Source organism: Gymnoscopelus braueri (genome assembly GCF_963280865.1).
Source record: "Gymnoscopelus braueri genome assembly, chromosome: 13".
Lineage (NCBI taxonomy): Eukaryota > Metazoa > Chordata > Actinopteri > Myctophiformes > Myctophidae > Gymnoscopelus > Gymnoscopelus braueri.
The window spans coordinates 10,075,701-10,090,965 of record NC_137615.1 but is presented as its reverse complement, the minus strand read 5'-3'; positions in this window follow the sequence as shown (position 1 = coordinate 10,090,965).

Sequence of the window (15,265 nt, the reverse complement as noted above, 5' to 3'; positions counted from 1 at the left end):
GTGCGGTTTACGGTTGAAAGCAGGCTGACTAGATGAGACCTGCGTGGTATTTGACTGGAGGCTTATTCTCGTATTCATCCATCTCTTCCCAAGCTGCAGGCATGAAACTCAAGTTCACACAGAAGTTTTTTCATTAAGGTAAAAAAAACCTGCATGTTTAGATAAACCTGATTGAAAGCTGCTTGCGGCTGTTGGAGCGGTGGGTAAAGTTTTATGTGAATTGCTCAGTGTGTAAAAAGCTGCTGAGCTGCAGTCTATCTAGCACCATGATGACAGTAGCCTAATGGTTTGTCACGGCAGCCTGTTACTGCAAAGTTGTTGGTTTAAAATCCCTGGATTGGACAAGAAATTATTCTGAATGTATAAAATGCTTTCCCTTGAGGGAGGCATTTACCTTCTAACTTAATATTGTAATGTGAAACACGTTTTTCGATTGATTGCTTTTATTGAACAGGTATAAATGCAAGAAAATACAAATACACACATAATTAAAAAGGACTATAAACAATAAAGGCCAGTGGCTTATATCCATCGAGGCCAACAAATGGGTTAGTGTAGAGAAGAGTCACCCTCGTCAGCAATCCTCCTCATATTCGCTTGGATAGGATCCACCCATCTCACCTGCTCTACTCACTCCTAATTCATAATCTCACCTGCTCTCACTCACTCCTCATCAGTGACCTGCTATATATATTCTGCCTCTCATTTCACTTCTGTTGCGCAGCAACAACATCTAAGCCCTCTTTCCTGGAGTATCAGACAAGCCATAATTAAGTGTGGATTGAAAAAAACATAACTGTTGAAGCCTCATTATCTCTTGCTGTTGCTCATACGTGCACACTGTGATAAATGGAACAGAACCATCAGTTGTCCATATACATTCTTACCGATGGACCATGTTCAGTGTCCGGTGAAACCGTCTTAGAACTCTACCTGATTTATTTACTGTTCAGTACTTATTGGAACAAATCTGTTGGAGTCAAAATCATACATGTTAATCAATGAAAAAACACAAAGTCCAGGACTTTGGATTTTGGTCCGCTCAGTGTTCACAACACAACATTGGTTTACATGTGTGAGTGAGTGCTGTGGTCTAATGTGTTGGGTTGGATGGTGTTAAATGTTGTATACTACTGTAGTCAAATACAAATCTGAGCATGATGCTATAGATGCTGTAATGAATGTGGTCATTGAGGCTGTTTATCCTAAGACTCAAACAATGTCTGTGGTACAGTAAGTAGTCATGGTTCGAATTTGAAATCATTCCTCTGCAAACGCTTATATTACAGGTACCTGACAGTAGAATTAAGGACAGTAAATAATATGACTTTAAATGGCTGAATTAAATGAATTGTTGTTGCATCTCAAAATTAAGAACTTAAAAAATAGGTTAAACTGCAGTCTGCAGTTCCAAAAGAAGTCGGTCATAATGTGAGTGTCATGTGAGGATCAACTCATGACTAAGTGCTTGAACAGGGTGACAAAAGGCTTTCAGTCGCTGCGGTCGACCAGCTTATCAACACCCTTCCGTTTTGTTTTGTCCACAACAATGTTTAGGTTTGTATTGTCAACGCTCTTAAAACATGACCCTGGTTTATGCAGCTTTCTCTAAGCAGGCTTTTGTTTGGAAGGGTGTCTTATCTCTGGAACACCACTAAATACTGTCAAGGTGGTGTTAACACTTCTATTCTGATGAACAGTGGATAAGGGAATAAAAGACAAAAAGATTTATCAGTTGTACCTTGCTTCATTCGGCAGGTTTTTTTTTTTTTTTACGATATTTTTGCGGCTTTTATACCTTTATTGATAGGACAGTAGACTGACAGGAAATGGGGAGAGAGATGGGGGGGGTGACACACAGCAAAGGTCGTCGGGTTCGGGAGTCGAACCCGTGAAACGCTGTATAGCTGTATTACCAGCATATGTGGTATGCGCCTGGGCCGCTAGGCGGTCAGCGGGCACCCCATTCAGCAGGGTTTTTAATCTACAGAAAATTTAAAAAAAAACATTTTGTCAGTTTTAGAAGCATAAATATCCAAATGAAACAAAACGCAACCAGCTAGCTGGTGATAACACTTTATCACATACTGAGCCAAGCCTTTATTTGCTCTGTCTGGGTGAGGGGGGCGATAGAACGACCAGGATGGTGATAAGCAGGCAGTGATTCAGCTCAAGCTAAAGCTGTATCAACCAGCATAGTTTGTGTTGTCAGCTAGCCAATCAGCAGAAGCTAATGCCTCTTTTATACTTGGTTGTACGACACCAGCATATAACACAGCAAAACTGAAACTTACATTGCCACCACACGCTGAACTGTAACCACAAGTGACCTCATTGCTGAACAAACTCGCCATGTATAACATGTCAACAACTCGTCCACAGCCAACGGGAGCTGACTGTGGATGGTTTGGTAGAATTCAATTCAAGGCTGAGTAGATTCTGGAGTTATTCAGACGCTGAGGAACCAAAACAGCAATGTTTAGCAGTTCACAGAACCGCTGCACCAATGTTCCTTATTCTGTTTTCTCAGACAACTCCATCCTCTTAGCTGTTGGAAAATCCCAGCAGGACAACCTTTTATTCACAGAGGCGGTTCCTTGTCGACAGTAATATTAATCTATTTATTCAATTCAAGTGGTGATCACATTTTCATGTTGTCTTAAGGCTATGGGTATGTGATAAATTAATTCGCCCGGCATTTGTCTCTGTATCCAACCTTGGACATGGATGCATTGCCGGTCCCCGATTGGATAACTTTGGGTGATCATTTATATTTATATGTTATATACTGTAAATCAGTGAGACAAACTAGCACTTATATTTACAGGGATTGAGGTTCTTATCTCATGGGGACAGTCCCACTAATATGAACACAATATGAACAACATGCATATTCATAGTAGGCCTACTGTAAGTGTGCAGCATTGTATATTAGGTTTCTTATAGTAATGTCTACAGCTCTGGTTCTCAAAGTGGGGTGCAGGGACCCCCTGCGCTCCTTAAGGGGGTTCCAGGAGGTCCCCAGCAAAATGTAACTAGCGTCAAAGTCACTTAACTATTTTATACTTTGACCAATTGAAAATAGAAGATCTACAAAGTCACAACGTGTCAGGATGCGAAACGTTGTGAGCTTGTAGATCTGCTATTATTTAACACAAATCTTCTCTTATGAGGTCCCTGGTACAAAATCTTCTCGGATTATTTGGCTAGTAGAGTGACAGGAAACAGGGAGAGAGACAGAGAGTGACAGGCAGGCTCGTGAATCGAACCCGCGACTCGCTGTCAGGCTGCACCAGAGCCTATACATGTATGTGGTATGCGCCATAACCACATTGGCACCCCCCCCTTACACTCTCACTGCTCTCTTCACTTCCTCCTCTACTTGTCCTCGATCCCTTTCCTCTCTCCTTTTTTCTCCCATCAACTCCTCTACTCCCCCCGACTCCCCTTCCCCCTACCCCACTCCCCTCCAGCCTGAGGCCGTCCTAGCTGCCCCACCTTCAAAACCAGCCCTAGCCGGCCCGCCATGCATTAAACTGTCATACGCCCTGCCTGTTCGTACCTGACTGATATAACAGCCTGATTGTATGTCACGCTCTCCTTACCTTATGTAAGAAAAAAGAAAAAAAAGTTAGAAGACAGATGGAGAGGTGTGCATTTGTCACGTACATTGCAGAGGTATTCTGTTGCTGTAATTAGTACTGTCACTTCATGATCTGCACTTTCTCTGTTTACACAGGTCAGCCGAAAGTCACAAATACTCCAGCACATGGCAGTCTGTGTATACTGTGCTGTGCATGCCTTTCAACGCAAGACTGGATGGCGTTGTCTGTCATGTATTTCACTATGTTGAATAAAAGGTGCACAGAAAGTGCAGAGTAAAATGAACTCAGAGGCCTTCATTGTGTGTTCCTCATTTGCAATGTACAAATGTCTGTGCGTCTGTTGTTCTCGGTGTTTATTCTAGTCTCAGTATGACGCCTTTTTATAGCTATGAGCTAGAGTTTCCCTCTTGAGGAGATTAGTGAAATCTAGCTAAACTAATCTTCCAGTTTGTAATTTCAAAGGTCAAAGCAGGATTATGGGATACGTTGCCTTGCTGAAGGGCACATTGGCAGTGTTGCAGCAGGCCCAGCAGGAACACAGAACCATCCTGTAAGTGCAGGCAATCAAACAGTCTGTCGTCTGTTTATCTGCATTGTGATGAGATTTGTGGAGTTCAGAATCAGGAGAGAAGTCGCTGGAGAAGTTGAAGAACATGATTCCTATGGCGTTGCCTGGGTCCAGGTATAGGCTCTGTTTAGCAGCTAGACGTCTCCTACCCAGATGTTTGCCTGATACGCTTTTTATCCTGATTGGATAAAAAGCGCTATATAAATGCACCATTTATACGCGACCTGCAGAGGGTCATGGTAGTCACACACCTGCAGTTTCAGGTGCTGCAGGACCCGTCGATCTTCATGACATAGTAGGTCTGTCACAGCTGGCCTGTAGTCGCTAATGACATTGGGATGTTAGTCATGGTGAGTTGACGCCTCACCCTGGTTGGTTGTGACAGTACGTTTTAACAGCGGGCGACTCTCGGGCGATCACCGGCGACATCGTCCAAAAGATAAAGAAAATCCATCTTTTCATCGCCCATCGCCCTATCGCCAGTAGTCGCCGGCTCTCATAGACTTTCTTTATCTTTTGGACGATGTCGCCGGTGATCGCCTGAGAGTCGCCCGCTGTTAAAACGTACCGTGAGGATCAGGGACAGAGCCGCGGAGGGCCCGCTGCTGCCACTGAGGGGTCGTAATCGGGGTCGGCTGCTGCTGCATCATCGGCATCATCAGGGGTGGACGCTGCTAAGGGGCTGCCGTCATCGCCGACGGGGCTACCAGGGCTGTCATCGACTCATCAGAACCTGCTGCTGCTGCTACTGTTTGGCCTGCAGCCGGGTTGGCGTCAGGAGCTGATGCTCCAGGACAATGCTCTAGTTTACTTTGTATCAACCTACAAAGCAAACTGTGTAATAGGCAATATACAATGTGCCCATATATAAATATTATCCCATTTAGACCTGTTTTGATGTGTCATTTGGACCAAAATGTGATGTTTTTTAGAAAACTGTTAGGATTAAGAGGGTGTTTTTTTCTTTCATACTTGACTATGAATAAGTAAGTAAATTATTGCACTTGTTGAATAGAGTACAGATACTGTACACGTCTTTAATGCAGTTGTCATGACAGTCATTTACGTTCTGTGTACAACGTGACAGAAAGACACACATGACCTTCTATATATACAGAAATAAGAGACAACTAGAAGTGCTCTCATTCTACTGCAAATGGAATGCGCAGGGCAGTACAGCAGGCATATAGATACAGTACATAGTATATGACACTGTCAAAATGTGAAACAGAGTGCATACTGTATAGGGGTGGGACGATATGGGTACCTCACGATACGATATATATCACGATATTAGGCCCACGATAACAATATATATCACGATGTTCGATATATTGCGATATCACGATATTCGATATATATTGCAAGAAATTTCACCAACGATATATCACGATATCTGAAAATATCGATATATTGCGATATCACGATATATTGCATGAAAAGTCACCAACGATATATCACGATAGTCCTTGTATTCAATTCATAAACACATAAAATAGCACTTAACAGTTCAAAATCATCATTACACAAATACAGAGTAAGAAAAACAACGTATCACAAACTTAAAAAAAAATAAAAAAAATAATAATATCGATATTTGTCGGCAGTATATCGATTATTTATCGCGGGAGAAAGTATCGCGATATATCGATATATCGTCCCACCCCTAATACTGTATACTGTATATTGACATGTAGCCTGAAGGCCTGTCATGTGTGACAGTCTCAAACAAAAGACAGAAAAACTGAAGACTCTTGAACATTGTCTCATTCATTCATTCATTCATTCATTCATTCATTCATTCATTCATTCATTCTTTCATCTTTGTTACACTCATGGTAATGCAAAGCAATTCACAAACAAAACACAACGCAATGGGCATATTGATATTCCCTGACCCAAAAAAGGAGCTTCGGTAACTTCAGTAACTGAATAAGCAGAACGGTGAGTGTGTGTGGATGGGTGGCTGGCTGTGCGGACTGACTGGTTTTGAGACCTGATACTCTGTTGGGGGAGCAGTGTGCCTGGGGGCGGTGTCAGGGTTTGACGCAGGTGAAAGGTCTTGATGAGATTATGATGATGAGAAAGTGCTGTGGGAAGATATGGAGGTTTAATCCCTGCAACAGCCAACATGTTCTCGAAGTGTCATACATTGAACTCCTGCTCTTTTCACCAAGTAACACCACTATAGAGTATAAATTAGGCTTTATTGTAAGTGTCTCACAGTGCAGCCTGATGTGTCTGATATGGAATTAACCCATTAAGACCGGGAAGGGAACATTACATTACATTACATTAAATTACATTACATTACAGTCATTTAGCAGACGCTTTTATCCAAAGCGACTTACAATAAGTGCATTCAACATACTGTAGGTAGGGAATGAAACTACTAATCACCAGAAGTCTTAAGTGCATTTCCTGCAAAAACAAGCAACCAAGAGTATAACTAGCGCTAAGGTAAAAGTGCAATATATCAGCTACCTACTTTCTTAAACAGATGAGACAAAATAGCAAAATCGCATCTGTGTCATTTTAAGATGTCTTTGGCTATTCAAAAATAGCAGATCAGCAAGCTCATAGTGCGGCACTCGATGCCACACATAGGCACGCACTCACATGCAATTCCTTACTAGTATCAGGCTGCCCCAACAAGTCTCCAAAGACCCCAGAATGCTGCTTTGCGTGTACCTACAAGAACTAGAAGAGATCTTATTTCTCCCATAGCTTCTCTGTAATAGAAAGAAAACATTTTATTGGCATACACATTACTATACCCTGGTTTGTTCAGTAATAGGCCTCTCCAGCCCATTAGTAAACAGAATATATTTGCTGCACGGGACACCGATGTTATCCAATCAGGAGAGAGAACTCATACAGGATACAGGATAAGCAAAGTGAAATCTCCTGATTGGATATAATTGTTATCCTGACCTGAAAATGTTGAGCTGGAGAGATGAGTGGAGACCACTGTTACTGAACAAATACTCTATTGCAATGATTATTAGAATATAAAGCTTTGACTTTTAAACAATTTATTATTATATATATTTTTTCTTTTCTAAACTACAAAACTACAATGTTGGGACCGCGTGGACCCTTACGGGTATGTAGGTTGTTGTTAAATTAACACTGTGGATTTGACTGTGTAGATTGGGGTGCCAGAGATAACCCCTTTGTACACTCTCAGAGTAACAGACCTGTTAGAATGGTAGAATGGGATGCATGCAGAGCCTTCAACTGTCAGGCACCTCTCCTGTGAAACCTTCTACTACCGGTAGTTTCGGTCCTGGAGGTAGATACACTCTCTACATCTGAGAGACCTAAAACACACACACACACACACACACACACACACACACACACACACACACACACACACACACACACACACACACACACACACACACACACACACACACACACACACACACACACACACACACACACACACACACACACACACACACACACACACACACACACACAGGGCTAGGCAGCAGATTCATTCTTTGGTAGTTTACCTTTCTTACCTCAGGTGTTAATCTTTGTCTAAACATAAATCTGTCAACCTCTCTCTCTCTCCTTATCTCTTTCTCTCTCCCCCCTCCTCTCAATGAGCCCCCTCTCTTCATCTCTCTCTCTCTCTCTCTCTCTCTCTCTCTCTCTCTCTCTCTCTCTCTCTCTCTCTCTCTCTCTCTCTCTCACTCCCTCCCTCCTCCCTGTTTGCCCCTCTTTCCCCTCCCTATTTTGCTTTACTCCTCTCTCATCCTCCTCCTCTTTTCTCATACCAGCATTCACTGCCCCCCCCCCCGCCTCTCTCTCTATCTCTCTCTCCCCTCCCCCCTCTCTCTCTCTCATTCTTTCTCTGCTATCTATCCATCAATCATCTTCGGCCTCACCTTATGGTTCTTGCGAAATCATCCATCAGTACTTGACAGCCCGGTAGTGCGGCTTCAATGTGTCATTACTGTCACACGTCATTACTGTCACACCACATGCTTATTCCTAAACTTTTTTGCCATTTTGTACTATTTTGAAAATCATTTTTAAATAGTTCAAATAGACGATCTACAAGCTCACAACATGTCGATGTAGATCGGCTAGTTGAACTATTTAAAAAAAAAAAATTAAATAGTAAAATATGGGAAATACGTTTAGGGATAAGGGGTAAGGTGGCGCGCAAGATAGGGCCCTAAGTGGCTTGTGCCGGTGTTCGTGGTATGTATTGAAGTAGGTGAGGCGTGCTGTGTGCGAATAGCTGCCTCTACACAGCAAACATAAATCTGTCAACGTCCCTCTCTCCTTATCTCTCACTCTCTGACCTGACCTGTGATGTGTTTTACTGTCAAACTTTTACAACAGTGAAATGTAGACGACATACACTTGATGTGCATATCCTCCCAGTTAGTTGAATTCCCACAGTGTACATTTACAAGGGTCAAAAAACAGAACATACTGTAGCTTTTCATTTTCACACATAATGTTTCATTATGATGTGATTTTAGCTGCACTCCTCCTTTGGAGTTCATTGCTGGTTTTGTGGTTAAAAGACAGTGTTGAGATTTATATATGGTATTGGAATCATTATCAGAATCTGTTTTATTTGTCACATTACAGTTTTAAAGTGTGAAGCAGTGGGTGAAATATGTTTTGTGTAATTGTTTTGTTGCATTCCGTGAGAAGAGAGAGGACAGAGGTAGAGTGAGAGCAAAGAGAAAGAAATAGAAAACAGTTTAAATAGAACAAATAAAGAAATAATATATAGCGTATGTACTAAATATTAGATGATTTAGTCACATAGTCACTTTACTGCTTGATGTTACATTGCTGAGACATCAAGTACGGACACCATAGTTCATGGTCGAGTCTCATGGTTACTACTCTATTAAAGCTACAATCTGCAGGATATATTTTAACCCCTAGTGTCCCCATTCTGGGGCACACATCCGGCGAAGGTAGCCCAGCTCATATCTGTGTCGCATTACAACATGGTGTGAGATCGCCTATTTTCATAGTGTAGAGCAAAAACGGTAGCAGGCATAGTACAGTATATCATCTCCGTCGGGTGGAAACCTCATATGTCCAAAACTGTTACTTTTCAGGATTCAAATAAAAAAATACCAAAAGTAGCAGATCGACAAGCTCATAAATGCGCCGATTCGCGCAGCGTTTTGAGCTTGTAGATGTGCTACTTTTGATGTGTGATGCAGTAGTGTGATCAAATAGGCCATTCATTTACGAAAAAAAAACAACCAAAAGGTAAAATATGGAGATCAGAGGTTTCTGCCAGACAGATATGCAGCGATATGCAAGCCCTACTGGGGGACTCTGGTCGACTAAGTATACTAGATCGGGCCACCGGCCTACAAAGGAACAATGTAAGTTGGGAACGATGCAAATTAGGAATGCATGATGCCCCACCCAGTTATGCCATACGTCCCATGCACTTTAATCCCTGTCCAACCTGATGTCCCTATTTTGGGCATGTCATTCTAGGCAAAAATTATGATTGATGACCCGCGGAGTCTCCTTTGAGTCTCCTACCGGAAACTCCGCCAGTCATCAAATTATTGGCTTAGGAATGCGTCAAAAACGAAATCCATGAATTCAAGGCTTCATGGGGTGTGTAAGTGAGGGGTGTGTACCTTAACCGCTGTGTACACTTGTGTACACAAAGTGTACACCTTAATTACCATTTAATGACTCACAGTCAAACAAGATGAACATATACAGTATACAGCCTCTGGCGACTGAATTCCCCCCGCGGGATCAATAAAGTTCTATCTATCTTCACCTAAAATGAAACACACCCACAATTAACATTATTACCTTCAGCTGCGTTCACCTGTCAAAATGGTCTCTGTGAAAAGGGTCCATTAATTGCCATGGAATATACTGTGTAACTTACCCCAGTGGTTCTTCCCCCATGTTTTAGCTCGAGACCCAAAAGAGAAAGAAGAGCTCACAACCCTTGCAATGTGTTGTGAGCTCTCTCACACACACACACACACACACACACACACACACACACAGCACAACGCACGTTTGACAGCCATATGGAACAACTGCAGACAACCATCAATCCAGCAACAATATACTGGATTATTATGGATTATCATGATAATTATTATTTTCATGTTTTTATTATCCTTGATAATACCAGTTGGCAGGGATAGCTGATTATCAATCACTTCAAACACTAGACTAACTATTGGTAGTGGAAGACAGACTTGGCAGAATTAATGTATGTCCTCATTCTTGTGCTGTGTGCACACACAGCACAAGAATGAGGACATAGATTAATTAGATTGACTGTGTCACACACACACACACACACACACACACACACACACACACACACACACACACACACACACGCGCGCACGCACGTCACACGCACAACAAATGTTCGCTCTAAAAAAAGATTTGCACAAATTTTCACAATTTTTGAATAGCCAAAGAAATAAAAAATGACACAGATGCGTCCCCGGATCGAATGGGTTAACTGCTCCTGATGAGCAATTAGGTGCCTTGCATGGCCGTCTGTGCGTGAGTGTGAGTAAATGGATGAATGTAATCCACATTGTAAAGTGCTTTGGATAAAGGTGCTTATATGCACTACCATGATACTGACGTTTTATTTACCATTCACTGTGTAGATGCTAGTGACTGTGTACACTGTAATGAGTGTATCAACCGTCCCTGGAAGATACAGTGAAACTCAGCATTTCAAACCAGTCCTTCCTGTTGTTTCTAGTAGGCCTAGACAGCATAGTCAGGTGTGTTGCATAACTGTTATGCACACAGTACTAAGAATGTTTTCACAAGTCGTTCAATTGAATGTTTGTTCAGTCTATTGTACGTTTATTTAGTTCAGAGACAGACAGACAGTGCATCTGTCGCACATGGAGGTGCAGAGTAATTCATCATTTGTTAAAAAAATAAAAGAGAGAGAGAGAGAAAGAGAGAGAGAGAGAGAGAGAGAGAGAGAGAGAGAGAGAGAGAGAGAGAGAGAGAGAGAGAGAGAGAGAGAGAGAGAGAGAGAGAGAGAGAGAGAGAGAGAGAGAGAGAGAGAGAGAGAGAGAGCGCAATCTGGAATCAAATGACTGTACTGCAAAAAGTAATCTTATCTAATAATCATAATAATAAACAATATTTGAACCTTTCTTCCAATGCAATATGTTCCAAGTTCTGCAGTGAAAAAACAACAACAATAGACAATAGAACAAATTGCTAGAAACTAACTACCTATGGAATAATTATAAGCAGATGCTATATGGCAGATTGACAGATTCTCACTTTGGACGCAAATGCTATATGGCAGATTCTCACTTTGGACAAAATGTTCATGCCTCTTTTTCAGTGACTTTAACACAGAGAGAGGACTGTGTTCCAGCAAGCCTGTGCTCAAGACCCTCTGGGGTGGCTGCAGTCCTCCAGGCAGACAGGTTCAAACATGTGTGATGGTTAACAGATACTCTTGGTCTTCATTCAGGCATTTTTGTGCTCTGCTTGCAGCCCCTGTATAACACAATTACATTCCACAACACAACACAACACAACACAACACAACACAACACAACACAACACAACACAACACAACACAACACAACACAACACACAACACACAACACACAACACAACACAATGATTCCTTCTCCCCTCTCAGTTGCCAACCTCAATCTCAGAACACATATACCTGCCATGCAAACTACAGCCTGATTTAAACCTTGTTGTAAGGAGTATAAACATTACTGCATGCTGTGCAGCATTTCACATGCAACCGCATTGCTCCACTGTTGTCTTGCATTGTATTGCTTCCCTCTAATGCTGTTATTGGTCTCTCCTGTGTGTTTCTGTAGACTCCAGGGGGAAATAAATTAGAAGATTAGTGAGGCAATAAAAAGTGATCAGATGCAATATTGATTCAGATTGCTGTCATCAATTTCCATTCCTTTTACATTCTGCAGCACAGCCCACACGCGGCACGCACGCACGCACGCACGCACGCACGCACGCACGCACGCACGCACACACACACACACACACACACACACACACACACACACACACACACACACACACACACACACACACACACACACACACACACACACACACACACACGTGCATGCCCACACGCACGCATACACAGTTGAAACATTGCATGTCATTACATAGGAAATGTTAAAATGTATGGTTTGATTTTCATGTTCAGCCGAGGGTGATGCCAGTGAATTAGTTCATATATCATCATATAGGTCCATATAGGAACCATTTCCACAGAGACCATGGAGTTTGATGATTATTAGCTATTAATAAGTTGATAGGCCCAGTGCTTACATAAAACAGTAAGCCCTTCAATACACAGAAAAGTTAAATGTTCCACAAAATGCAAAGAGATTCTATTAGCTACCCATTTTCAGTATTTGTCATATGATGATAAATTATAAAGTTCTTACAAGTAAGTGTAAGTATGCAAGTTGTTAATACACTATAGTTTCCAGTCATGTAGGCCACTGTAGAATGAATGCAGGTTTTCCTTCACCACCTGCACTGGTTGGCACACCTTCAAACAGAGAGCGAGGAGTTCATCAGTGCATTCAGCTGCCATAATGCCTCAGCTGTATGGAATTTTGGAGGAATGTATTTTCCCCTCAAGCTATCAGAGCTATAAACCCATCCATCTTGAACCTGTAATTATTGTCTCACCAACAGAGCACACATTGTGTGACAATCTCTTTGCACAAATTGTTCTTTTATTATTATATGTAGCTCAGGGAATTGTTATTGTTCACCATAAATGTATAACTATTTAGTAAGTCTTGCCGAGTCATGTGGCCCATAGGGCAGAAGCCTATCTCCTGTTTCTGTAGTGTGAGGCGGTTTGATGTCCAACTGCATCCCCCAGCCATGATGCACAAGTACAATCCCATGAACACGACGCTAATGACCTACCCCCAAATCCAACCCTTGATTGAGTGCCAATCAGGGAAGCATTGGGTCCCATCATTTTATAGTCTTTGGTATGACCCGACCAGGGAAATCAAACCCCGACCTCTCAATCTCTGGGTGGACAGTCTAACCACAAGGGGTATTGCCATGTTTGTTCTTTATATCTTTGGTTGCTAATTTATTCATCCATTCCATTCATATCCTGTATATTTTATATTCTGTATATTTTCCTCTGGCTTGCAACATATAGATAAATCCTAACTCAGAAGATGCAATTCATTCTAAATTGTATATATTATTATGGACGGTCATTCACTACACCAATGTCTTTGTATATTATGTATCTTTGCATACCTATTATGTTACTACACCGCACACTTTACATTGTATTACTTATTAACTCTCAGTACCTTACTTGCATTAGAACTTGTATTACCTGTATTATTAGTATTATTATTATTAATATTATTATTATTACATTTATTATTATTATTATCATTATTATTATTATTATCATTACCCTTATCATTACCCTTATTATTATTATTATTATTATTATTGTTATTATTATTATTATTATTATTATTATTATTATTATTATTATTATTACACTTATTATTATTATTACCCTTATTATTATTATTATTATTATTATACCTTTCATGTTGGACATTGTTTTCTCATCCTGGTGGAGTCTGCCACACCAACATTTCACTGCACACACTTGTACTTGCATGAGCATGTGACAAACACACACAATCTCTTGAATCTTGAATATCTGTTTTGGCAGGACTGTGACTCTGCTTCCACCTTGTGTTCAGATTGGAACTCCACCAGTCCAGCCAGCCGTCCAATGATACTGTCACACATTGTCAACTCCAGTTCCACCCGATATAAAACTTAACACAGACATTGTGGGTAATTTTATTTTGACAGAATAGAACTTGCAAGAAAAATCAAAAACTCAGAGGAAAACTAAAAAACAAACAAAGGATTTAGAGATATATGCAATACATCTGCAACATGGTAATACAAAGGCGTTTAATGATGCATACCACCCTGCATTGAGCAACCCTGCTTCACCTGTGAGTGGGTTTGCTGTTTTCCAACATGAGGTGAATAGATGAAGCATCATTGTGTATGGAAAGCATTTATCCTGCCATCATAGCAATGTTGTGCAGAGACACCCACCCACTGGATTTGCAAATACCACCACATTTAAAATATTTTACAATCTTTGATACAGTCATAGGTAAACATTATGGTGATGTACTTTCAGGTACTCAACAGTGCATTTGATACAGAAGCTAAAGAAACTGGGGCCTGTTCCTCAAAAGGTGAATTAGAGCTAAAGCCTGGCTTTACCACCTATCCTGGCTTAATTTAGCCAGGATTAGAGCTGACTCGGTTCCTCAAAAGGTGAATTATCTTGAAGATTAGTTTAGCCAGTTCACCCTGGCTAAGTTTAGCCTTATCCGATTCCTCAAAAGAGAATTGAAGCAAGCCTAGCTTAGTTACCATGGCAATTTAGCTGTGAAGTTAGCCTGGTCAGGAGCAGGCTAACAGCCAAGCTTACTTAAGCCAGTGCCTTGTTCTTCAAGTTTTTCCACAGTTAATTCAAAACATGTGTTTGTATATGGACTCATTTTAATGACCCTGCATTCAAATAAAATGAAATCAATACAATAAGATATAATTAATGTAATTATATTACTGAAATAGTGTGTGACCATGAATCATAATTGTTTCACAATGACTCATGTGATATGTCATTGTCACTCTGTTAACACTATAGTTCATATTGTTGTTAGATGTTTGATAATATATTACCATTTTTTAAAAATATTATAAAAAATGTCTAACACATACATATACACACATATATATATATATAAATATATATATATATATATATATATATATATATATATATATATATATATATATATATATATATATATATATATATATATAAATTATTAGTTACGGGTTTAAAGGAGCCTCTGTGTAAGTCAATAAGGAGCATATTTTAAATTATCAATTTCTAGTCAATGGAGAAATTGTTTTGTTTTTTATTTCTTGTCCACCTTTGGAGTTACATCATGATGGCAAGGTAACTACACAACCCAAACCT